Source organism: Bubalus kerabau, chromosome 2 (assembly GCF_029407905.1).
Source record: "Bubalus kerabau isolate K-KA32 ecotype Philippines breed swamp buffalo chromosome 2, PCC_UOA_SB_1v2, whole genome shotgun sequence".
Taxonomy (NCBI): domain Eukaryota; kingdom Metazoa; phylum Chordata; class Mammalia; order Artiodactyla; family Bovidae; genus Bubalus; species Bubalus kerabau.
The window spans coordinates 144,479,559-144,506,154 of record NC_073625.1 but is presented as its reverse complement, the minus strand read 5'-3'; the positions used below and the strand labels follow the sequence as shown (position 1 = coordinate 144,506,154).

Genomic DNA, 26,596 nt, shown 5'->3' with positions numbered 1-26,596 from the left:
GAGAACAATCAATTTCTATATCAGTTCATTCATTAGAATAATTAATTGCTTGAAAATATTTTATTCAAATGTATGTTTCCTACTTCGAATCCTTATGAGAAAAGAAGTCAGACATCATGCATATTAATACAGAAGGAATAATAGTAAGTTATCTTAGAAGTGGCAGCGGTACTGCTTTTAAAGGAACAAAGAAATTGTAAATTACTACAAAAACTGATCAATTGGTTTCAAAAATGTCAGATTCCTTATTTTGCATAAAAGAGTGCTATTTTGTCCAATGTGATTTAAAAAAAAAAATACTGAACACCATATATTAACATAATATTTCTAAACTGTAGAAGTCAATATTTTATGTTAAGATACTCTTCCCTTGTAAGCATATACCTTCACATTTTTGCACTTTAAATTAATGCAATTTAAAAACTTTAATCTAAATATTGTCATATTCCTTTTTAGTTTGTATTGCACTACCATGAAACAAATCACACCCTTATCTGAAGAAGAGAGTAAGATTCGTCTCATTGATGCTAGTGACCAAAGAAAAACAAATGAAAATAAATAATTGGTAAACACTCGTGAAAAATATGTCAACCTAAAGTTTTAGGTACCCTATGCCAATGCATATTTCAGTTTAATGTTTTGTAAGTTAAATATCAAAACTGGCTTGTGAACAAGTAAACAATATATAAAAGTTTTTTAATAAATTGCCATCATTATATATGGTTATTTATTGTTATTTTTCATGAGATTTTACATTTGACCTATGTTAAACATTAATCACTACTCAGGATACCTATTAAACTAAAACTGAAATGGAAAATGTCCGTTTTTAAAGTTGTGTCTACTTAAAGGAGGCTATTCAGATTCACTAGGAGCAATGTTGTTAAACACCAATATTAAAAGCTGCAGAGTTGTTGACCTAATGGTGAATAACTAGAAAGTCTGGTAATGTTAATGTCAATCAGTTAACCCAAACTTGAGGACGTTTCCTATCAAAGACTAAACAATATAGTCCAGAACATTAATTGATGAATTAAATAACCCCCTCCCCCTCAGAACTCTGCTGTATCTATCTATACCTGTAAAAGTTAAAACTAAACTCTGGAGTGTATAGACCCAAAGCAATTCTGCACAGAATTCAGGTAATCACTCAGTTACAGATTCAAATGGTTAACTCACCACAAACTTCAAGAAGCCCAGTGTTCTGAGGGCTCTAGTCAAGAGGCATTATGAATATGCCTTTGGCCATGAGGCAATTAAAGGGCAATAAGTAGTCCCACAATTTTAAAAAGAAAAATTGAAACATAAGATAGGAGTAATAATTGCTACACACACACATACACACCCACACACATCAAGTCTTTTTCAAGGACACCTTTCACACTAAGAACAACAAAAAGTCTTTATTAAATAGCCTCTCTAGTGAGAACAGATTTGAACAATTTCTCATTGATAAAATTACAAACTTGAAGCTGTTTTCTTCAACTCTCAATGCTGAGCAGCTTAAATGGCAACTTGAGATTCACCCTCTCCTCAGATGTCTGGAAGTATTACAAATAACAACAGCAATACACACTTTAAAACAGTAAAAGGTTGGGATTGTTGTTTTGTTTTTTGGTTTGTTTGATTTCTGGTTGATCTTTGTTGTTTATTTTCTCCACTAGCAGGAGGAAAAAAAAAGCAGTTCTACTGACACACTAGAGAAATATTTAATGAAGGAAATAGGGTGAAGTCAGTGAAATGCAACACCAGTTCCATTTCATATTTGCAGAAAGACGTGGAAAACTTGTTAATTTCAAAGTCAAAAATCATCTATCCCCCTAGCTTTCCAGCATTACCTTTTTGCGAGGGCAGAGAGTTAAGTATTGCATATACTACACATAAAAATACTAGGTGTAATTTTACTCCGTGTTAACATTATTGCCATTGCCACTGTCAACAGTGAAATTAATTTAAAAACAGGTTCATTTCCAAAGAATGTCTTTTTACATATATGTAATATGATTATTCAAATATTTCACCAACATGTTAACTTTCTTACTCCCTGTATTCTTGCCCCAAGACAAAAGCTTAACTTTCTCCAGAACCCCCCCCCCCACCCCACCCCGCCCCCGACCCCGGGTGAATTATTCCCTTTTGATTTGCTAACAGAACTGCATTTGTCTCCCAAATGTCTTAATCGTCTCGGAAATCTTGAATAAAATAAAGTAACAACATATCTTCCGTCATTTCATCTAACACACTCCTGTGTTTTTAAAAGCTGTCAAGTTCCAAAGATAGCTTAAAAAAAAAAAAAAAAAAAAAGAATTCCCTTTAGGTGGACTTTAGAGAAAGGCCCTTTCAAAAAACCAACAGCGAAAGAAAAAAAAAAAATCCCCATAACCTAGCCAAAGGGTCCGAATGTGACTTTCTCGCGAAGCAGCACACGATGTTGGACAGCAAAGCTGTTACTTGGCAAGGTGGAACTCGGCCGAAAGCGGCTCCAAAGTCGCGTGGCCGGTGCCAGGAATTCAGATTTTGGCAACCCCACCTTCTGCGTCCCTGATACCGACGGACAGACACACGGAGGGAGGGGAAAGAGGAGAAGAGCGCGAGGAAAGGAGGGCCGACAGCCGGCACAGAGACCCACCGAAGGCCGGACGACCCACCCCGGAGACGCGTCCAGACCGCACCGTTGCACAGGAGGAACAAGGAAATCGGCAGTCCGGGCAACGTAGATAAGCACAGGGCTCCGCGAGACAGCGGGCAAGTAGGAAAAGAAGGCTGGGGGGCGGGGGGCGCCCCGGAGAAGGGGTGCCAAGGCAGGAAACTGTCCCAAGTAACAAACTATGCATATCGCCAAGACTTTTTTTTTTTTTAGTTCTCTTACCTTAAGATTTCTATGGCCTCAACTCAGCAATAAAAGGCAATCACAGAAGAATTAAAACAAACAAAATAATCAGCAGCCCCCAGCTTTCCTGCACGAAAATCCTTTCATACGATCCCGAGCCACATTTCGAGATGTTTTAAAAAAAAAAAAAAAAAAGCCTCGAGTCTCGATTTCCGAATGGTCTTTGATAACTTTGTCCGTCTCTAGGATCTGTTCGCCAGGACCACGCGTTTCAGATTTATTGTCCGCCAACAGTGTATTTTTAAGACCAGAAATGAAGTCTCCGCTTGTCTGGGTGACCCGGGTTTGGTGTGTTTTGGCTTTTTTCCCCCTTTCTAAATGAGCTCCGAGCTATTCCTTCTGGTTCACATCACCTCCCTCTTTTCTCACTTTCTCTTGCTCTTATCAGCCCGATGTGTAATGAAAGTTATCTGAAACCCACTAAAACTTCTTCCACTTCTCTCTCCCGGTCCAAAGGGGGGTGGGGGTGGGGGGGGAGATACCGGCAGGAGGAGGAGAGTTTGAAAAGGTGGGGGGCCTGGGGAGGCGAGGGGAGCTCTAGCCCCCTTTCTGATCCTCCGCTGCGCCTTTCCTGGTCGTAGACCCTCACGGGATCGTCCCCTTTCGCAACTCCTAGCTCAGCCGCCGGGTTTCTATTTCATGAACTGTCTCTTTAAAGAGGATCTGCTCGGCCATCCAGAAAGAACCCGGGGAGAGGGAGAAAGGGAGCTATCTCCCGCCGCCCCAGAGTGATCGGAAGCCAGACGGGCTCCTCTTTCAGTAAATTTTTAAAGTGACAGCAGCCTCCTCTGGCGGGAGAGGTCACAAAAAGGTCGCTAAGACTCAGTCCTATAGGGTCAGACTGATTACGGATGCACCATCCCCCTTAAACATGTAGATTTCTCTGGGTAAACAACCAATGGGGAGATCTCGCCAGGCAGGATTTCTTTCCCCAGGGAAATATCCTCTGTTTAGGTGTCCTGAAAGCACAAGTGTGTGTGCGTGTGCGTGTGTGTGTGTGTGTATTGGGGGATGGGAGTGATGGGGTGGAAAAGTGCTTTCGGGGTGTGAGGGTGTGTGCTCCGAGAATGGGGGTGGGGCGCTGGAGGGGGTGAAGAGATTTAGAGTAAAAAGACTGTGGCTCATGCTAAATATCATTCGTTTAGAAATTCTCAGCAAACAGTAGCCTAAAAAGTTGGAAAAGACGGTTCCAGTTTTTTGCTAAGTATTTATTATTATCATTGAAATTCGTACTCTATTCTCTCCATTACAGGTCAGCAGAAGAACATGCTACTTTTTAAATCATATTTTTCTTATAAGGACTTTAAAAATCCGAAACATTATTTGCATATAACCTCCCCAGATAGCCTATTATGGGCCGAGAGAGGTTGACAATTGCTTCGTGAGTTTTTGTCATATTCTTTAATACATTAACTAAAACATCATGAACGCCCCAAAGTGGAATTAAGGAATTTTGATAACTCAGATTATTTTTTAACTTTTAACCTCATGAATGTTTTTGAGGGGACAACTAATACCCGGTGATTAATGATTTTCTAATATATATGTTCTGTTTTTATCAACGCATTCCAGAAACAACACTGGAAGAAAGACTATAGGGAATGCATGGCAAAATAAAAGTGTCTATGGATTTACTTTAGCCAAGCTTAGACATTTTAGTGAAATCCACCGGTTAAATGAAAATAAACGCTTTTTAAAATCACAAACTCCATTCATAAAAACAAATGGGCAAAATCCAACTTAGCTCAACAATGGAAAGTTAAGCAAAGTAAGCGAGTAAAGGGACACTTGAGGGGGCGGGGTGAAGAGAGAGGATGGAAAGCGCATTTATGTTCCACTTCATCTGCACACGGAGAGACGGTACAAGTCCCTTTTTGTTTTCTCTAAGTGCAAATAGACATGTAAATCTAGTCGATCTATATTTCCCCAAAATGCTGATTTAAAAACAAAAATAGTAACAAAAGGGAGGGATGTGGGGAGGGGGAGAAAATGACAAGAGGTGGTGACTAATTCGTTTCGGTGGCCTGTTATCTGTGACATTGAACTGTTATTTCAGATAATGGCCATTGTTTGAGGGAAAATCGCACAGCAGTGGTAGGTAGGACAGGAAAAATCCTTTGTAAATAACCTAAAACCCGGTCAGATATTCCCATAGAGTTCGGCGCTTGAGAACCTTTAAGAGCTCCCGGTTTGCTGCCATTGATTTCCTGCCCTTCCTCAACTTGCCCATTGTAGGAGCCTTTTTTTTTTTTTTTTTTTTTTTAATTTAGCCATAAATTGGACCGGCTCGAGCTATGAGCTGTTCTATTTTCTTCCTGTCAGGATGAGGGATTTGTTTTATGATGCATTGTGTATTAAATACAAGTAATCTGGGGGAACCGATTGCTTCAGACAGTGCGGCCTGATCAGGGGGTCTGAGAGAGCTCAACGCCCCAGTCCCCCGCCCTAGCCTCTGGCCCCCGCCCCCTTGCCCTTTACAAAGCTGCTCTGAAAAGGAGGAAATGATGGTGGATAAACAAAAGTTCGTATGGAATCAGTGGCAGCTCCTGGCTAAATTAGGATTTCGTGGAAAGGGCCTCCGAGTTTTTCCCCTTATATTGGGTTCGGGTGGGGGAGGCGGGGCGACTTTCAAGGTCTGGGTACTTGCAGATGTGTCATCAAGCCGGTAGATGGCGTTGTGACCCGGATTAAGTTGCGGCATCTGCGGCCTCCAGCCACCCAGGTGAACCGGCTGCCGACCGCCGGGCGCGGGCAGCTGGGCTCTGCCCTCCGCCTCGCGCGCGATCCCATGCCTTCCGGAGCCTCAAGCCTGTACCGGTGCACCCTGCAGCCCAGACCGGCAGACACCAGCTTGAGCTAAGGCTATTTCTGTGCATCAAATTCGCTTCCCCAGACAAAGCCAAAAGAGTTAACACTTTCTCTCCTTGAAAGATTGATCTAGAGAGGCGATATTTAGCCTCATCATTATTATTTTATTAATATCATCATCAGTCTTGTTCGCCACTGAATAACTTGTGAGAAAGACTGAAAGGCCTGGGCAAACATCAAACCTCAATTTTACTTCTCTCTCTCCTTCCCCCACCCACCCCTCCCCTCTTTGATTATAATACCTTCACGGAAAGGCAATCACCTCGCTTTTTCCTGACGACCCAACTTGAAGTTTAAAAATGGGGTTCTGAAATGTGAGAGTAGCTAGAAGAGCCTTAATTATCATGGAAGGAGCCTCTGGCTATTTCAGTAATAACCCTTTAGGAGAAGACCCCCGACCTGCCTCTCCTGATCAGAAGTGACATGGAGAGAGAGGAGCCGGAGGGCCGGGAGGAAAAGGTTTTTGCAGGGGGGCTTGCTTTTCTTCCCCGTTAACTCGCTCTCCATCAGGAGGTTTCTAAAACAATAAATAAATATAAGGAGACAAATACCACCACCAATTTCCTTTATTCCTTGGGATTTCTGGTGAAATCTGTTTACAGTAGTTCCCAGTTACAAATTAATCTGCAAAAGCTGCTGTCTGCTCAGCAGTAATCAGTAACATGCCGGTTCTGCAGTGTTTAGCGTTGCCCTTGAAATGGGCTATTAAAAATAATGGTTTTACTATAATCTCAAACCAGCTTTAATTTGCAAACATGTATCAGCACAGATGATCTAAATATTAAGGGGACAGAAGAGAACATACAACAAATGTACAGCTTAAAAGCAGGGAGTGATTTGTCACACATAGAGTGACTTGTCGGCAATGCTTTTAAAAAAAGAACCATATTTTCAGAACATTTTCCCAAAAAGACCGATTGATTTTTCTGCCCTGTTCTGTTAATTGTTGTTTACTAGGAAAAAGGCATTGGAAGATAGGAGGTTGGAGTGTGACTTGACAGATTTCTGGGAGCTGCAAAGATCCACATTTGGCTGATGGAAGGGTTGGGGTGGGAGAGGTTAGTGTGTTTTCTTCTCGGTCTGAAAAGGGCATAAACCCTCCTCATGCCCCTTCCTTCCTCCCCCTATCTGCGTGGACTGCAGAATCTTGAAAAGACTCAAAGATTTCCAATAAGGCCACTGGCTCTGCCTTCATTGTATAACTGTTTATTTAAAATAAGTCAATATATTAGTTAAAGCAGTAAGAAGTTAGTGCTCCAGTATTCAAGTGATTCCCACAAGACTGTAAGCTGATGCCTCTTTTAAGCCTTAAACTTCATGGTTGTCCCAGAAGTAAAAGTTCTGCTAATGGAGACCCTATGGGCATGGTACATTCCAGCACATCATTAAAGGAAAGAAAAGCAGTCCAGCCAAAGCCAGATGAAATGACTGCACTGTCCACTTTTAATAGGCTTCCTGTGGACAAACAGCCCTGTAACACTCTGCAGAGGACAATATTTAAAAACAAGACAACTTGCTGGCAGTTTTCAATACCATAAAGTTAATAAAGTATGTTCCCATTCACCCTGACATTATGTTTTTAGTTTATAGAGGAAGGCACTTTATAACCTCAGCCTAAGTAGAGTTCCCTTAATTCTGCAGTTTTGGCTTTCTTGAGGAGGCTAAATATACACAGAACTCCAAGCCTGACATTTTTGTTTTAACACTGTTTTTTTTCTTTTTTCTTTCTTTCTTTTTTTTTTTCTTTTTTAAGCTTTTCAAGAACATACAAGTGCATTTTTACATTGCTCAAGTGCAGTTTCATTCATGGAAATCCTGTTAAATCCTGCTGCATACAGTTCACATCAAGAAGCATGAAATAATCTGAGAAATTGACATTTGGCTGAACAATAACTGCTTGCTAATTAAATTAGCTTCCTGTATGGATATTGATGTGTGTTTAAAAAGAAAATCAATGCTTCCTTTTCCATGTCAGAATAGGATTTTGTAAAATCTTACCTAACTTAACTGAGACAAAGATAAGAAAAAAAATACAAGTGCATCTTTAGGACCCAAGAGACTTCCCACCGATTTACATATAAATATTTCTCCCAATACAGAAGCTCCAATTTGCCTCTCCTCTTTCCTTGCCCCAAATTCTTGACCACCGACAATTTTTTTCTGTCAAATCTTTTCATTTAATAGGTAAACCTTGTAATGAAACATCATGTTTAGACAAGACAAACTAGATTGGAAAGCCGTGGAATCAAAGAGCATATTTTGTTTAATTTTAATTTATACGTTTTTATCAGAGTAGTCCACAAGCTTGACTCCCTAAATCTGAAAGTGGATTCTGTGATGGTGGGTAGGTCAACCCAGCAAAAGAGTGGTGCACAGTAAGAGTTTACAAACAAAAAGAGCTCTGAATGTCTGAATGTCGGATCACCAACATACATTATCACCACTGCTCAGGAGAGAGATTTCTGGTTCCTTTTGATGAACTTTGTCTGATTTTTTTCTTTTTAATCTATACGGGTAGGGGAACTGTTTTTTAAAAAAGGAAAGAAAGAAAAGAAAAGAGGAAATTAAAGGTAAAAAAAATGTAAATAAAAAATTTCCCTTGGTCTGGAAATGGGCCCGACTGAAAGCATGTTAATCTCCACCTCAGTAATTTGGTTCTCCAGGAGAAGACAGAAGCCCTGCTGCTGTGCCCTGCACTTCATAAATCACATCTTTATGTGGACAAGGTCAGGGCACCTAACAGCTCAGACATGGGCCTTTGCAGTGGCTCAAGGATTCAGGCATGTTTACTCTCCCGCCCGGCTCTCTGAGGAGTAGTCCAGCACGCTTCTAATTACTTTTGATTATTTTCATTTGCTAGGGTCAGTCTGGCTTGCCAGGACTGCTGGAGGGTTGATTTCCTACAAATCTCCATGTCTTTGTCAGACGGCCCTGTGTGCGTTCAGAATTAGCACCCCGTTATTGTCCTTCCAGCATGGGATCCCAGATACTGTGATAGAAAAGTTTTCAGAGTGAATCATTACCTACTTCCCTTTTCATTAATTAACTACACAAACATAATAGCCTATTTGATCTTTTAAAAATGCAGATGATGCTCTTAACCATTGAGTGTCTCATAAATATAGTTGGGCCAGAATAAATGTGATCTTTTCTTTGGCTTCAACTTTAAATATATTTAGTAATGACTAGCAGCTCTTTAGAAACTAAGATGAAATACTTTGCTGAGACAACAGCTCTAGGGAATAAATTATTACACTCAGAGATTTATTTCTGAAACTCCAATTAAGGTTGCCATTTTTAAATATTTTTTGTTGCGCTGTTTTGATGTATTTCAGTCCTAAGCTATTATGCTGAGTGGTTATTTTGTGGCAAAAGCACAACAACAACAAAAAATTTATACCAAGTTTAAATGAAAACACTGTGATAAAATAAAAACTTTCATAAAGTATGTTGAAGTAAAATTTTGATAGAGAAAAAGAGACACAATATCATTATTATTCTCTTTCTTATTCCCCCAAAGTTGAGCCCTTTAATGCAATGAGGCATATACATTAAAAGATACATTCAAGAAAAAAATGATGAGTAAATATATTCATAAAACTGAGAAATAAATATTCATAGTAAAACATAACACATCAATCTGGTTGTTCAGATAATAAGCATTTTTAGATCACTGAACAAAAATTACCATCTTGATTATAATTAGTCTCAAAAAGCCAAATCCCTCATTCCTCCTAACTTTAGACCAAAGAATTAAGGTACTAAATTAAGGCTTTGGGGATTAACCTCAACCATTAGGCATTCATGTTTTATTATTTTATCAATTTAAATTAAGTCAATCTTTCAAGATAGCATTTAGCACATTATGTAATAAATCCAGGGTCAGCTTCTTTCCTGAGGCTCTAGAAACACCATTCAGAGTGCTTTTAGACTCTTAATACTGTGGGAAAAGTGAGCTGGAAGTCCTTTCTCTGCTCCCATTTCTTCTCCTAGCTGTGTGTCTTTGGGCAAGTCACTTAACCTTTGAGTTGGTTTCTATGAAAGTTTCATAATATCAGCCTACTAAGAATGTTGGGAAAATAAATTGGGTAATATGAGTGCGAGCTGCTCTGAGTTCATGGGAACAGGTCAAAACACTGAGTTTCACAGTTTTCATGTTTGTGTAATGGGTTAGACTAGATTTACATCCACATACAATGAGGAAGATGGTCTGGCTATACTTTAAGGAACAGAAAACTGTAAGTATTTTTCTATCCTCTTTCTTCCATTCCAATGTCAGTTGCCCTAATCCTTACCCTGACCTATGGAGAGAAGAATTTTAAGAAAAATGTTTCTTTTCTCTCAAGCTGTGCTACCCCCAAAGATGTCCGTCTCTGTCTGGCTTGCAGCTGGGTTTCCTCTGTCCCACCCACTGTGTTCTCTGCCAATCAGTAAGAAGGAGAATTCAGAGACAGAGGTGAAATATCATTGAGATCCAAGAGCTCTAAAAACTGTGGTAGAAGGCCAGGTATGTGCGTGCACGCACACACACATACACACACCAAGACTATTTTTCAGTCAGTATTTGTTATTTAGGCCCGGGAATGTATTCTCTACGGTGTCCTATTGGGGAACTTTAAGTGCCAGGAGGGCAAGAATTGTGTTTCTCTTATTTGTCTCTGTTGCCCAGAGCCTAACATAATGCCTCTGCCTCTAACATAATATCATCAAGATTGCCAGGAGAAATATCAAGAACCTCAGATATACAGATGACACCACCCTTATGGCAGAAAGTGAAGAAGAACTAAAGAGCCTCTTGATGAAAGTGAAAGAGAAGAGTGAAAAAGCTGACTTAAAACTCAACATTCAGAAAACTAAGATCAGGGCATAGAGTCCCATCACTTCATGGCAAATAGATGGGGAAACAATGGAAATAGTGACAGGCTTTATTTTTTGAGGTTCCAAAATCACTGTAGATGGTGACTGCAGCCATGAAATTAAAAGACGCTTGCTCCTTGGAAGAAAAGTTATGACCAACCTAGACAGCATAATAAAAAGCAGAGACATTACTTTGCCAGTAAAGGTCCCTCTAGTCAAAGCTATGATTTTTCCAGTAGTCATGTATGGATGTGAGAGTTGGACTATAAAGAAAGCTGAACGCCAAAGAATTGTGGTGTTGGAGAAGACTCTTGAGAGTCCCTTGGACTGCAAGGAGATCCAACCAGTCCATCCTAAAGGAAATCAGTCCTGAATATTCACTGGAAGGACTGATGCTGAAGCTGAAACTCCAATAGTTTGGCCACCTGATGCAAAGAAGCAACTCATGGGAAAAGACCCTGATGGTGGGAAAGATTGAAGGCAGGAGGAGTAGGGGACAACGGAGGATGAGATGGTTGGATGGTACCACCAACACGATGGACAAGAGTTTGAGTAAGCTCCAGGAGTTGGTGATGGACAGGGAGGCCTGGAGTGCTGCAGTACATGGGGTCTCAAAGAGTAGGACACGACTAAGCGACCAAATTGAACTGAACTAACATAATGCCAGACATGCAGTAGATATTCAGTAGCTGTTTGTTGACAAAATGTATCGGGTCCTTGATTTTCATTCCTATGTAGTTTGGATGCTTAACGTGGATGCTTGTTACCTCCTAGTCCGAATTATGACAATGACTTCCCATTCTGACCATCACTCACCCACCCATCAGTTTATGCTCAACATTGTTAATTTTTCCAAGCATCAGCTATTACTCATTCCTCTGCTCAAAATTTTTCAGTGGGTTTCAGTTGCCTCACAATTCAGTATTAACTCTTTCTATTTTTTGAAAATGAAATGGGGTAATATATATAAATTACTTAAAGTCATGCATGGCACATAGCATATGATCAATGAGAAATAGCTGTTATTATTACTGGTATTACTAATATAATTGTAATTATAATCATTAATGTTCCTTAGACTATAATTTATGTTACCTTCATTATCTTGGATGAAATGTTATCTATACTTCAAAGTCACCTCTGTGCCCACCAATCCCTAACAACCAGGTTTGACCTTTTTATCTTTTATCCCTAATTATCTGTGCTTCTCAGGGCTTTCCAGGTGATAGTAGTGGTAAAGAATCCACCTGCCAATTCAGGAGACCCAAGAGACTTGGGATCAATCCCTGGGTTGGGAAGATCCCTTGAAGGAGGAACTGGCAACCCATTCCAGTATTCTTGCTTGGAAAACTCCATGGACATAGGATCCTGGCGGGCTACAGTCCATGAGGCCACACAGAGTCAGACATGACTGAGCGACTGAACACACACACACACATACACACACAAACGTATCTGTGCTTCTCTTCTGGTTGATAGCCAGTTAGACTTTACTTAACAGTTGTATCTGTAATGCTCTTTTGTATCCATTATTAAAATCATCAGTGATCCTCCTTAAAGGGTCATTGTAAGATACTTCTGTTCAGTTCAGTCATTCAACCCTGTCTGACGCTTTGTGACCCCATGGACTGCAGCACCCCAGGCTTCCCTGTCCATCAAACTCATGTCCATCAAATGAGTGATGCCATCCAACCATCTCATTCTCTGTCATCCCCTTCTGCTCCTGCCCTCAATCTTTCCCAGCATCAAGATCTTTTCAAATGAGTTAGTTCTTCACATCATGTGGCCAAAGTTTTGGAGTTTCAGCTTCAGCATCAGTCCTTCCAGGGAATATTCAGGACTGATTTCCTTTAGGATGGACTGGTTGGATCTCCTTGCAGTCCAAGGGACGCTCAGGAGTCTTCTCCAACACCACAGTTCAAAAGCATCAATTCTTCGGCGCTCAGTTTTCTTTATAGTCCAACCCTCACATCCATACATGACCACTGGAAAAATCATACCTTTGACTAGATGGACTTTTGTTGGCAAAGTAATGTCTCTGCTTTTTAATATGCTGTCTAGGTTGGTCATAGCTTTTCCTCCAAGGAGCAAGCGTCTCTCAATTTCATGGCTGCAATCACCATCTGCAGTGATTTTGAAGCCCAAGAAAGTAGAGTCTGTCACTGTTTCCATTGTTTCCCCATCTATTTTCCATGAAGAGATGGGACAGGAAGCCATGAATTTGTTTTTTGAATGTTGAGTTTTAAGCCAGGGTTTTCACTCTCTTTCACTTTCATCAAGAGTCTCTTTAGTTCCTCTTTACTTTCTAACATAAGGGTGGTGTCATCTGCATATCTGAGGTTATTGCTATTTCTCCCAGCAATCTTGATTCCAGTTTGTGCTTCCTCCAGTCCAGCATTTCACATGATGTACTCTGCATATAAGCTAAATAAGCAGGGTGACAATATACAGCCTTGACATACTCCTTTCCCAATTTGGAACCAGTCCATTGTTGCATGTCCAGTTATAACTGTTGCTTCTTGACCTGCATACAGATTTCTCAGGAGGCTGGTAAGGTGGTCTGGTATTCCTATCTCTTGAAGAATTTTCTACAGTTTGTTGTGATCCATACAGTCAAAGTCTTTGGCATGGTCAATAAAGAAGTAGATGTTTTTCTGGAACTCTCTTGTTTTTTCTATAGCTCAGCAGGTAAAGAATCTTCCTGTAATGCAAGAGACTCAGGAGACGCAGGTTTAATCTCTGAGTTGGGAAGATCCACTGGAGTAGAAAATGGCAACCCCCTCCAGTACTCTTGCCTGGAAAATCCTATGGACAGAGGAGCCTGGTGGGCTACCGTGTATAGGGTGGCAGAGTGGGAAGATCCACTGGAGTAGAAAATGGCAACCCCCTCCAGTACTCTTGCCTGGAAAATCCTATGGACAGAGGAGCCTGGTGGGCTACCGTGTATAGGGTGGCAGAGAGTCGGACACAACTGATCATGGCATAGTTAGATTCTTAAGGGTGGAATCAAGTTTCTTTCATATTCACATCTTGAGTATCATCTTTGCAGAACAGGCTAAACTACCTTTGAACTGTGCTGCAAGGACAGCCAAGTGTATCAGGCATTGTTATATTTAATATCTATGAAAACTGGACTGTTTTCCACTGTTCCCCCATGGGAATCAATTGATACACTGGTAATTCCCTTTTAGGGAAACTAGAGATAGACATTTCCATCACTGCTGTTTCCCAGGAGTAGCACTTTGTTGCTCCCCCCACCCACCCATGTTGATGTTTCTGTACCAATTATTCAAGTTGGCCATTTATATAGGTACCAAGCCTGGACAATATCTGCCATGCCTCCCTTTTTCTTATCCCCAGTGAGCAGCCATTGACTCTTAAATTGTTTCTCTAGGGCCCTCACCTTCCCACTGGGCACTGCCTTGATGGAGAACCTTATCTTTTTAGGCCTGAATTGTGTGGCATCTTTATACCAAATCTTAGTCTTCTTGAGTAACAGAGTTATGACAATGTTTTGCTTTACCTAAAAAAAAAGGTAAAAAAAAAGAAAAACCACACTAATAAAAACTCTGCTGCTGCTGCTGCTAAGTCGCTTCAGTCATGTCCAACTCTGTGCAACCCCATAGACGGCAGCCCATCAGGCTCCCCCATCCCTGGGATTCTCCAGGCAAGAATACTGGAGTGGGTTGCCATTTCCTTCCCCAATGCATGAAAGAGACAAGTGAAAGTGAAGTTGCTCAGTCATGTCTGACTCTTCGCAACCCCATGGACTGCAGCTCTAAGTGTTCCTAATTTGCTAGAAAATTCTCTATAAGTGGATGCCAAGTTTATCTTTCCGGGCCCATTGTCTGGTTCTTCCCTCTACTCAAATTTTGAACTCTAGTTAACAACCAGGGAGATGAGTGGAAGCTCATATAACTGTGTTCATTTATTTTACTTCATTTTACTTATCTCTGACACTCACAAATATTGAAATTAAAAAATAGATCAAGGAGAAGTCAGAGTTCTATTTGTTGAGCTCATACATAGCCCTCCAGGCCCCCTTTCTTGAAGTTCTTACAGTATTCATTATGAAAATCATTCACTAGTCAGTCTTCATATTGAGAGTCATTTGGGATATTTCTGTCATCTGCTGATCTACTTACAAAGCTGTTTGATGGCATAAAACATGCTTCACACCAGCATTTTCTCATCATGACTTGTTACCAGGTATTCCCTGAAAATGTGTTTGCCGGTCAGCTGAGTCAAAGAGGCTTATTCTATGCAATACCAATGAACTCTAAGAGGCTCCCTCTTGGAGCCTCACAATGAATGTCAAATTGGTAAGTGCTGTAAAAGTCTATTAGGTTGGTGCAAACATAATTGCGGCTTTGGACTGTGGATTTTAAATCATAATAACTAGGCTCAAACACATCTTTATTAACTAAAATAGGAACTATTCAAATCAACACATTTTTGCCAATAAGAAATAAGTTTGTTTATTCCTGTAGCATAAAAATTTGTGCTTCAGGATTCAAGGAACTCTTGGAAAGCATTTTTCTTTCTCATGCTGGTTGTGGAAACGTTTTCCCTGCAAAAATTTGTTGAGATGCTTGACGAAGTGGTAGCTGGTTGGCAAGAGGTCAAGTGAATATGGCCAATGAGGCAAAACTGCATAGCCCAATTCATTCAACTTTTGAAGCGTTGCTTGTGGAACATACTATTGGGTTTTTTCATGGAGATTTGGGCCCATTCTGTTGACCAATGCTGGCTGCAGGCATTGAATTTTTCAGTGCATCTCATCAATGTGCTGAGCAAACTTCTCAGATGTAATGGTTTCACCAGGATTCAGAAAGCTGTAGTGAATCAAACCAACAGCAGACCACCAAAACAGTAACCATCGCCTTTTTTTGGTGTAAGTTTGGCTTTGGGAAGTACTTTGGAGCTTCTTCTCAGACCAACCACTAAGCTGGTTGTTTCCAGTTGTCATATAAAATCCACTTTTCATCACAGGTCACAATCTGACTGAGAAATGGTTTATTGTTGTTGAATAGACTAAGAGAAGACAATACTTGAAAACGACAATTTTTTTGATTTTCTGTCATGATGCACCCACTTATTGAGCTTTTTCACCTTTCCAATTTCCTTCAAATGCTGAACAGCTGTAGAATGGGCCACCTTGAGTTCTTTGGCAATTTCTTGGGTAGTTGTAAGAGGATCAGCTTCTATAACTACTTTCAATTGATCATTGTCAACTTCCAATGGCCCACCACTGCACTCCTCATCTTTGACGCTCTTGTCTCTTTGCAAAACTTCTTGAACAACCACTGCACTATACGTTCGTTAGCAGTTCCAGGGCCAAATGCATTATTGATGTTGTGAGTTGTCTCCACCGCTTTATGACCTATTTTGAACTAGAATAAGAAAGTCGCTCGAATTTGCTTTTTGTCTAACATCATTTCCCTAGTCTAAAATAAATATAAAATAAATAGAAAGTAATGTCATTAACAAAAAAAAGTGAGAAATGCACATTAAAAGAATGTATAGCATAACCACATTTATTTAAGAATGCATTCCAGTATCAAATAGCAAAGTTCAACAATGCAAAATCACAATTAATTTTGCACCAACTTAGTCACATATGGATGTGAGAGTTGGACTATAAAGAAAGCTGAGCACCAAAGAATTGGTGCTTTTGAACTGTCATGTTAGAGAAGACTCCTGAGAGTCCCTTGGACTGTAAGGAGATCCAACCAATCCATCCTAAAGGAAATCAGTTCTGAATATTAATTGGAAGGACTGATGCTGAAGTTGAAACTCTAATACTTTGACTACCTGTTGCAATTAACTGACTCATTTGAAAAGACCCTGATCTAGGAAAGATTGAAGGTGGGAGGAGAAGGGGATGACAGAGGATGAGATGGTTGGATGGACGCGATGGACATGAGTTTGAGTGAGCTCCAGGAGTTGGTGATGGACACGGAAGCCTGGCGTGCTGCAGTCCATGGGGTCACAGAGAGTCAGACACAACTGAGCGACTGAACTGAACCGAAATAGATGTCTAAGAAGTCCTTCGGTAAAGAAACATATTTTGGCTTGTTTAATGGAGCATCAGTAAAGATATTTAAACACGTATGAAAGCCCCTTTCCCCTTCCATGGAACACCTAAGGGTAACAGTTTTTGAAACAAATATTTTTATTACATGGATTTCTTTCAGCAAAACTGAAACTAGTTAAAAACTGGTAAGTATTCCTCTAAATACCTTTCCATCAGTTGACTCTTATCACTCTTGATCAAAACTGTTACTGAAAAATATCCATGGATAAAGAGAGACAAAATCAAGCATCAACTTTTCATTCAACTTGAAAGCATTTGGAAGGTCTATCAGCCTCTCAAAGAAATGAGGTAATCAGTAAACTCTCATCAATCGATCCTTTGCCTGTGAACTGTTATAATTTTACTTGAGAACCTTCCAAGAATGGTATGAAAACCTTCAAAAGGAATGTGTGTAATTTCATTTCATTTTAGAATGAACCCACCCCTTTTATCCTCTTCCATTAAAAGCCCTTAGAAAGCATAGATTTTACCATGGGCATATTAACATGTAATGTTTTACATTATTTAGGCTCTTCTTAATAAGCTTTGGCATTATCTAGATATGTACTTCCCTGGGAGAAAGAAAAGCAGTCATTTAATCTCAGTCCACCAATGCCTGAATTAAAGGTTTAAGAATCAAACTGGCCTTTTCTCCAGTTTTTGATATTGGATTCCTATGCTGTGCCTGCCGATGGCTGTCTAACCGCTAAACTAAGTAGACATTAAATCAGATGGCATACAAAATTACAGGAATTTGATCTTTAGATAAACCACAAACCTTGATGAACTAACGTTGTTCCAGATGAATTAACTCATCATCCTGTAGAACAGAACATTTCATTGAAGCGACCGCACAGTCTTCTCTGTAAAGAGCACTAATGGTTGGGATTCATTCGTGATCTATTGAGAGTGCTCACTCCTGACCCAAGAGGCCTGTGCTAAACGAGGGGAGGGCGATGGTGAGGCAGTTCTCCCCAGAACTACTGCCCTATTTCAATGTTCTGATGGTGGGAGCTAGTTATGATGTCCCAGTTGCAGAATTATAGAAAAACAATCAATATGCTAAGTTCTGACCAATGATGTAGTGAGATGTTTATCTTTTCTCTATGTTGGAAATCCTAAAATTCTCTTTTATTATGTCAATGACTATAATTAGACACTTTAAAAATGAAAGTTAAAAACTCTGTAGAACCAGAAAAGTGTGAGGCGTATGATCCATTTAATGGGTGTCACATATATTTCTACATATCAAATAGTAAAATGTCAAAATATTCCAGTAATGGTTAAAATACCCAATAAAAATCTCAGTATCATTATGAAAACATGGACATGATTTCATGTGTGGCTTTAAAAATATCTTTTGTAAATTTTGTTGAGTCAATCCTTCAACTTCAAATAAAATCCTAATATAGCCTATCTATAAACTCCAGAATTAAGTATTAGTCAACTTCCAAGATGCAGATTCTCAAAGGTATTTGTGTTTTGGTATGTAGTTCTTGACTTAGAAAGCAAATCTAGGCTTGCCAAAGTAGTGCCTACAACTCAGAAGAGAGAATGCCAGAAAGGACAGGAATACTTTAGAAGAAAAGAAAAAATGCACTGTGATTCGCACATAATTTCTCTTCCCATGTGATCTGGACTATCAATTTACAAATAAAACATGGATCCTGTCATAAGATGAAGAAAATCAAAGTTATGAGCCTAGGATGGCAAGGTTAAGATGACTACAGATTTTTTTTAAAATGTATTCTGTGTAATATTATATTATATCTAACACAGTTTAATATTCTTCTCACTTCTGCTCTAACAAGAGTTAGTAAAGCTCTCATGTCCTCAAAAGAAAAGATGTTGGATGAATCAAATTTAAATGACTCACTAAGTGCAGATGGCGACTGCAGCCATGAAATTAAAAGACGCTTACTCCTTGGAAGGAAAGTTATGACCAATCTAGATAGCATATTAAAAAGTAGAGACATTACTTTGCCAACAAAGGTCTGTCTAGTCAAGGCTATGGTTTTTCCAGTGGTCATGTATGGATGTGAGAGTTGGACTGTGAAGAAAGCTGAACGCCAAAGAATTGATGCTTTTGAACTGTGGTATTGGAGAAGACTCTTGACAGTCCCTTGGACTGCAAGGAGATCCAACCAGTCCATTCTGAAGGAGATCAGCCCTTGGGTTTCCTTGGAAGGAATGATGCTAAAGCTGAAACTCCAGTACTTTGGCCACCTCACTCGAAGAGTTGACTCATTGGAAAAGACTCTGATGCTGGGAGGGATTAGGGGCAGGAGGAGAAGGGGACAACAGAGGATGAGATGGCTGGATGGCATCACTGACTCGATGGACGTGAGTCTGAGTGAACTCTGGGAGTTGGTGATAGACAGGGAGGCCTGGCATGCTGCGATTCATGGGGTCTCAAAGAGTGGGACACGACTGAGTGACTGAACTGAACTGAACTGAAGTCCTTTACTATGTAACATGTTCATTTGTATTAATTCTGTGGTTTTTGTTATCTCTAAAGAAATTATCATAATAAATGTTTATTATTTCCTATACATAGCTCCTTTGGGAACCAATGCTGAAATATTTCAAGAAAACCATTAAAAGCATTAAAATTTTGCTAAATTTTAATCTTGGGAAGTCTAGTGGTGTTGTAATGTAACATATACACATTTGAGTTACTAATGTTCAACTATTGTGAACAGAAAGAAGGAGAAAATGGAGGTGGAGAAGAAAAACAGAGACAGAGAGAGAATGGGAATGAATGATCCTTTATCCAGAAAAAAGCACAAGAGGGAGACATGAATCATCCATTCCCTCTGTAAGAATCAGTGTTTAAATGTCCTTTGTTCTGAGTATCTTGTTGCATTGAGTACAACTCTTAGGTTTAGAGATATTTCTTTTTCACACTGTGCAGCTCCTAAATGAAAATATACCATGCTCTTTGATGCTCAACCAAAGCCAAGGTGATCTTGTATCAACACTGGGTAGTTTAAGGACTGAGGAAGAGAAGTTTTGATTATGCTTGATTTTCAATTACTTACTCACTTCAGAATCTAAAACTTCAGTAAAATTCAAATTTGCTGAATCTGGTTTAGGTTTTGAAAACTATTCCATAGCCATGACAAGATAAAAAATTAAGATAAAGTATCCTCCAGTCAAAGAACTTATGGATGAAAAACCAACACTTCTCTAATTGTTCTCTGTTCCCATATTGTTTAATATGGTTCAGGTGATGTCCTGTCTCATGTCCTCACATGGCCCAGCTGTCAAATCATTATCCCTAGGATGTGGTGACAGTGCTATTATCTGTTTGTTTTATCATTTGTTTTCACAAATGCACCACCTCTTGCGGCCTTTAGAGGGGAAGGTGATGGGCTGAATGTGGTTAGCTGCCTATAATGAAGTAAGATCTTCTCAGGGCTCAGTGGACCACAGGTTTCCTCTCTGCAAGAATGAAATCACCTGGTCTCATGAGCAACCAGTCTCTCCCCAGTTTTCTGCTAAGTTGTAGCCCTCTGGTGTTGGAACCCTGGGGGGGCAATGGCACCCCACTCCAGTACTCTTGCCTGGAAAATCTCATGGACGGAGGAGCCTGGTAGGCTGCAGTCCATGGGGTCGCTAGGAGTTGGACACGACTGAGCGACTTCACTTTCACTTTTCACTTTCATGCATTGGAGAAGGAAATGGAAACCCACTCCAGTGTTCTTGCCTGGAGAATCCCAGGGACGGGGGAGCCTGGTGGGCTGCTGTCTATGGGGTTGCACAGAGTCAGACACGCCTGAAGCGACTTAGCAGCAGCAGCAGCAGGTGTTGGAACCCTGGACAGAGTCTACTAGTTATGCGATACTGAGACACTTGCTCAAACTTCTTGAATTTCTCTCTTAATATCTTAAAAGTATGTTAATAGCACCTATTCGAGACAGAAATGGCAACCCACTCCAGTATTCTTGCCTGGAAGATCCCATGGACAGAGGAATCTGGTGGTCTATAGTCCATGGGGTCAAAAAGAGTCAGACATGACTTAGTGACTAAGTACAATGGCACCTATATCATAGGAGGTTATTATAATTAAATAATGGAGATAGATATATAGAGAGATGTGTTTGTATATATATTACTTATATATCATATATATATATATATATATCACACCTGCATTTCCTGTGTCTCCTGCATTGCAGGCAGAATCTTTACCAGTTGAGCATTGGGGAAGCCCACATATATATCACTTAGTATAATGCCACATGCACAAGGAGGGAAATAGTGATTAAAAGCAGACACTAGAGGAGGATAGCCTAGATTGAAATCAGAGCTTTTTTTTTTTATTTTTTTTTTATTTTTAAACTTTACATAATTGTATTAGTTTTGCCAAATATCAAAATGAATCCACCACAGGTATACATGTGTTCCCCATCCTGAACCCTCCTTCCTCCTCCCTCCCCATACCATCCCTCTGGGTCGTCCCAGTGCACCAGCCCCAAGCATCCAGTATTGTGCATCAAACCTGGACTGGCAACTCATTTCATACATGATATTTTACATGTTTCAATGCCATAGATTTAACATGTGCTAGGTGAGTGACATATGCCAAGTTTATTTATCACCAGTTTCCTCATCTGTAAATGAGAATACTGATAGTATCTTACAGAGCTACTGAGAGGATTAAATATGATAATCCATGCACAGCACTTGGCTCAATGACTAGAACATAGCACCTAATAAACACTCAGTTCAATTCAGTTCAATTGCTCAGTTGTGTCCAACTCTTTGAGACCCCATGAATCGCAGCATGCCAGACCTCCCTGTCCATCACCAACTTCCAGAGTTCACTCAAACTCATGTCCATCGAGTTGGTGATGCCATCCAGCCATCTCATCCTCTGTTGTCCCCTTCTCCTCCTGCCCCTAATCCCTCCCAGCATCAGAGTCTTTTTCAATGAGTCAACTCTTCGCATGAGGTGGCCAAAGTATTGGAGTTTCAGCCTCAGCATCATTCCTTCCAATAAACACCCAGGACTGATCTCCTTTAGGATGGACTGGTTGGGTCTCCTTGCAGTCCAAGGGACTATAGAAGACCACAGTTTAAAAGCATCAATTCTTTGCACTCAGCTTTCTTCACAGTCCAACTCTCACATCCATACATGACCACTGGAAAAACCATAGCCTTGACTAGACGGACCTTTGTTGGCAAAGTAATGTCTCTGCTTTTGAATATGCTATCTAGGTTGGTTATAACTTTCCTCCCAAGGAATAAGCGTCTTTTAATTTCCATAGCTGCAATCACCATCTGCAGTGATTTTTCATTAACTATTATTAAATGGAGTTCTAACTCTATAAAATACTTGTTACCTTCTACATAAATGCCCTCTATGGTTCATTTTTTTTCATAGACATCTTTACATTAGAAAAGAAATGATAATTTTTTTAATCTTATTTTCTGTCTTTCAGGCAGCAGTTCGTTTCTTTAAGAAACAAAATGGAAACATATAGAAGCAGAGAAAAATAACCAAAATAAGTGAAAGGAATCTTTTAGTGCCAATCAAATCTTTAGATGCCTATAGCTGCTATCTTAACTGCAACCTGAGAAGACCTTGGGCCAGAACCACCCAGTTAGCTAAACAGCTCTTGAAATCTAAACCACAGATTTTGAGGACAAGAAATGTTTACTATTGTTTTCACCCAACAAATTTTGAGGTGATTTCTTATGCAATAATAGACACCAAAAACACTAGTCAAAGATCTTTGGTGAATACGGAGAATTCAGTCACCTGACCTCCTCTGATTTATCAGAGAATTCAGGCCCATGAAGGAACACCCTTCACCCCAACCTGAACTGAGCTTCCGCTTGGCCTTTCTCTCCTGCAGCTGAGAGGAGGTGGTTTCACACCCTCATCTAACAAACACTTGCCTCTGGTTCCTGTCATGAACTGTTGCTCAATAAACTCATTAGGATATCCCAAGAGCCATAAAGTTGAGAAGCATTAGTGGATAAGACTTGATAAGGCCAAATTATGGGAAGCTTCCCAAAGCCTGTTAGAACTTAGGCTATCTTGGATTGAAAACAGAAAAGCCAGTGATCATACGTTTCAGAGTGGTGATATTATGACAAGATTTCAGAAAAATTTGTTTCCTATTTCCAGAGCCCTCATTTAGTGGGTCATGAGCTTTCAATTGGTTTGGCAGCATGTAACAAATTAGGGTGAAGTTGCTTCACAGATTCAGACCAATTTTTTTTATTATTGTGTGTAAAATGACTAAGATGTTGATCTTTAAACATAAAAGTGCTCTCATGAACTGCTTACCAGGAATTCCCTCAACACTAGACCAAACCTAGAAAAAAAAAAGGCAATACAACAGCATCAGCGCCAAAGGCAGCAATGAAAAATACAATAATATTCACAATCATTATTTCTCTCCCTTTGGGACCTTGCCCCTTTTCTGTGGTAGTAGGAACTCTCCTGAGAGCTGCAACAATTTCTGATAAAAGGGTCTGTTGGCTGCCATTTCCATAGGCTCCCAGAGAGATTGCCAGGTTCTCAAAACTAAGAACCAAACCATATCAGATATTACAGGGAACATGGTAGGGATAACACATTATCCTTTGCAAGGAGCTTTTACTTGAATTAATGAAGTCACAAATGATGCAAATCCATGAGACGGTATAAGTAAAATTATAACAGTAAAAATGAGAAAAAAAGATGCAGACATTAGAGAATTTGCCTAAGGTCCTAGTGCTAAGTGGTAGACCTGTGGCTGGAAGATAGAACTTCTAAGCTAATGCTTTTCCTACTGTATCAGTGCTTCTCCATCTATCCAGGCAAAGAAGCTGAGTTTAAATGTAATTTTCTTTCCTCTTAAAGAACCTGGTAATTTTATTTATCACTCCACTTAAATTTGATATTTCCTTTGAAGTTTTCAAACATTTTCTTTTAAGTCTTTCAAACTGTAAAAGCAATTCATATTGTTTTACCAACTAAACAACACAACACAAAGGTGTTTCACCAGTCTGAAGTAATCACTCCCTTATGGCTTTTTTCTTATTGTATTCTTTGCTCACACAAGATTTTTTTAGAAGCACATATATATGAGTGTGTGTGTGTTTTTACCAAACTAAAAGTATATATATTATTATAATTTCCCTTTTTTGGCATGTGACAATGTATCACAAATATCCTACTACAAACATACTACAAGTTAGAAAGTCTATATCTAATTTAAAATTCTTTTTCTAGTTTGTTTTTGCATACATGTATGTATATGCATACAGACAATTTTACAAGGACTCCTGGGTTTCAGACTAACTCTGCGATATCTCCCCAACCCACACCCCTCTCTTTAGTTTCTTGGCTTCCGATTCACAGGTTGAAAATAACCTACTAAATATTTTGCTAGAGAAGGCTTAGAAGCCAAAAGGGATGAAACATTAATATAAACCATTATCCCTGCTCTTAAGACCCATGCAATCTATTTAGAGAGACAACACTAAGCTACCTGAAGAACAACAAATAGTATAAGACTATAAGTCATTAAGTACTAAATTACAAGGCTTGAATGATATGAGCTACAGAGATTTAGGCAGGAAAGACAGACTGGAATTTTTAATGGAAGGGTGAGACTTTCACTCATTCAAAGACTGGGGAGAAGTAGGAAAGAATATTCCTGGGAAGATTTCCATGTGCTAGAGTTAAAGATATTGTCAGTGTTCGTTCAATTTTTTTTTTTTTATAAAACTCTATCCTACTCTATCCTTATCAGCTCCAAATCATCCCCATATATTTTTAAAATATAGACTGTAGTAGCTTAGAAAGAAAGTGAAGTCGCTGAGTCGTGTCCGACTCTTTGCGACCCCATGGACTGTAGCCTATTAGGCTCCTCTGTCCATGGAATTTTCCAGGCAAGATTGCTGGAGTAGATTGCCATTTCCTTCTCCAGGGGATCTTCCCGACCCAGCAATCGAACCCGGGTCTCCCGCATTGCAGGTAGACGCTTTACCGTTGGAGCCACCAAGGAAGCCCACAGTAGCTTAAGTGTGTGTATATATATGTGTGTGTGTGTGTGTGTGTGTATGTGTGTTAAACAAAGAAATTAATTCCTGATGGATTCTAATATATCAGATGGATGTATTCTCTATATGGGTGACTCTGTGAATATAAATTAAAGAAACCATTAAATATAATTGTTCTAGTAAAATCTAAAAGCAGTAAGCAAGCTCAATAAATTTCTGGAGTAATTCTTTTTTTAATTTAGGAGTAACTGATAACATACTGAAGGTACACACCTAGGTAATACTTGGTAGGTAAACTAGAAATCTTTTTTTTTTCAGATAACCTATTTTGTTTAACAACCAGGGACCTGGTCAACTCATTTTCAGTAGCAATAACAATAAAAACAATAACAAAAATCACAAAACACTTTAAATCATAAGCACAATGGAAGCCTAGCATGCTGCAGTCCATGGGGTCGCAAAGAGCTGGGCCTGACTTAGGAAACAACCATGAACTGAACATCTGAACAACACTGCTGTCTTCTGCGTTGTGATCACTTTTTGGTAAACCATCTGGTTTTGATTGCAAATGTAGTCAAAATATATCCATTGGAGTTTTTTTGAAGTGTGTATTAAAATAGTTTATTTCTAACATTAGTCTTGTTAATTTCACTCATTTATTCATTCATTTTTAAAAGAAACTGGATATGGTCCTTGCTAAATCTTCATCTTTAAAAACCATAGCGGTAACAGTGTGGCGAATGTATTGAGTTAGAGCAAGTAGACACTGGTGATGAAATAGCAAGCTATCAAAGCAGTGGAAACAAGAGAGGATGGTAAAATCGTAAAATATGTTTCTACACTATGTCAAGTGCTTATTATGCATCATTTCCTTTAATAACTCACTGCTGTAAGTGATTTTCATCCTTGTTTTACAGGTGACAAAATTTATGAAAGTGTATGCATATGTGCTAAGTCACTCAGTTTTTTCTGACTCTTTGCCACCCCATGGACTATAACCCACCAGGCTGCTCTGTCCATTGGGATTCTTTAGGCCAAGAATACTGGAGTTGAGCTGTCATGCCATCCTCCAGAGGACCTTCCCAAGCCAGTGATTGAACCCACATCTTTTGCGTCTCCTGCATTGGCAGGCCGATTCTTTACTGCTGAGCCATGGGGGAAGCCCACAAACTCAGTAAGATGGAGTAAATACCTTGCTCAAAGCCATACAAATGGTAAGTATTAAAGATGGGATTCAAATCCTGACTAATATTCAAATCCTGACTATATATTCTGCTGTCATCTTTCCCCAAAGCTATACCACCTCAGACATAAAGACCTAAAAGACTGGCCTGCTAATTTGACAAAGTTGTCATCTGCCTGGTATTGGGAGTTGGCAATGAGTGTCACTCTGAGCTAACCACTGATAGACTGGGACGCTAAGGAAGACTAACCTCAGTTTAATAATAAATATCAGCTAAATAAAAGAAGTATTCACTAGGGGTATTTTCAAGACGAGTGTAGAATCCTGGGACAAAAAGTGCATCTATACAGCATATTAATCATAACATAGTCATTTTGCAGAAGTGAAAATGAAGCCCAGAGAAACAACATGATTTTCCCAAACCTCAGTCATAACAGGAGTTAGAACAAGTGTATACCAATGTTTGATTTGTGGAATCATACATTTTTTCAATTACCCTCTCACTTAATGTATTTTAATTGTAGTCTCTTAGGAAAATACACCTGAAAGTACTCGAGACAGAGAAGAAGGGCTGCTGCTGCTGCTGCTGCTAAGTCGATTCAGTCGTGTCTGACTCTGTGCGACCCATAGATGGCAGCCCACCAGGCTCCCCCATCCCTGGGATTCTCCAGGCAAGAACACTGGAGTGGGTTGCCATTTCCTTCTCCAATGCATGAAA

General features: G+C 39.7%; 1 protein-coding gene and 1 pseudogene across 9 annotated transcripts in view; both read right to left on the bottom strand.

Moving 5' to 3' along the window:
* The window catches only part of MECOM (MDS1 and EVI1 complex locus), a 637,339-nt gene that overhangs the window by 65,346 nt on the left and 545,397 nt on the right, over window positions 1-26,596 (bottom strand). The window contains exon 1 of one of the 9 annotated variants that reach the window (XM_055569125.1): window positions 2,870-3,248. The exons of 7 other annotated variants lie outside the window; for them this stretch is intronic. The gene's annotated coding sequence lies outside the window, so the exon portion shown is untranslated. Of the gene's footprint in view, window positions 1-2,629; window positions 2,788-2,869; window positions 3,249-26,596 lie in introns of those variants that run through there. One more of the 9 variants, XM_055569126.1, reaches the window with a different exon arrangement.
* LOC129643913 (histone-lysine N-methyltransferase SETMAR-like) lies at window positions 14,972-16,053 on the bottom strand (annotated as a pseudogene).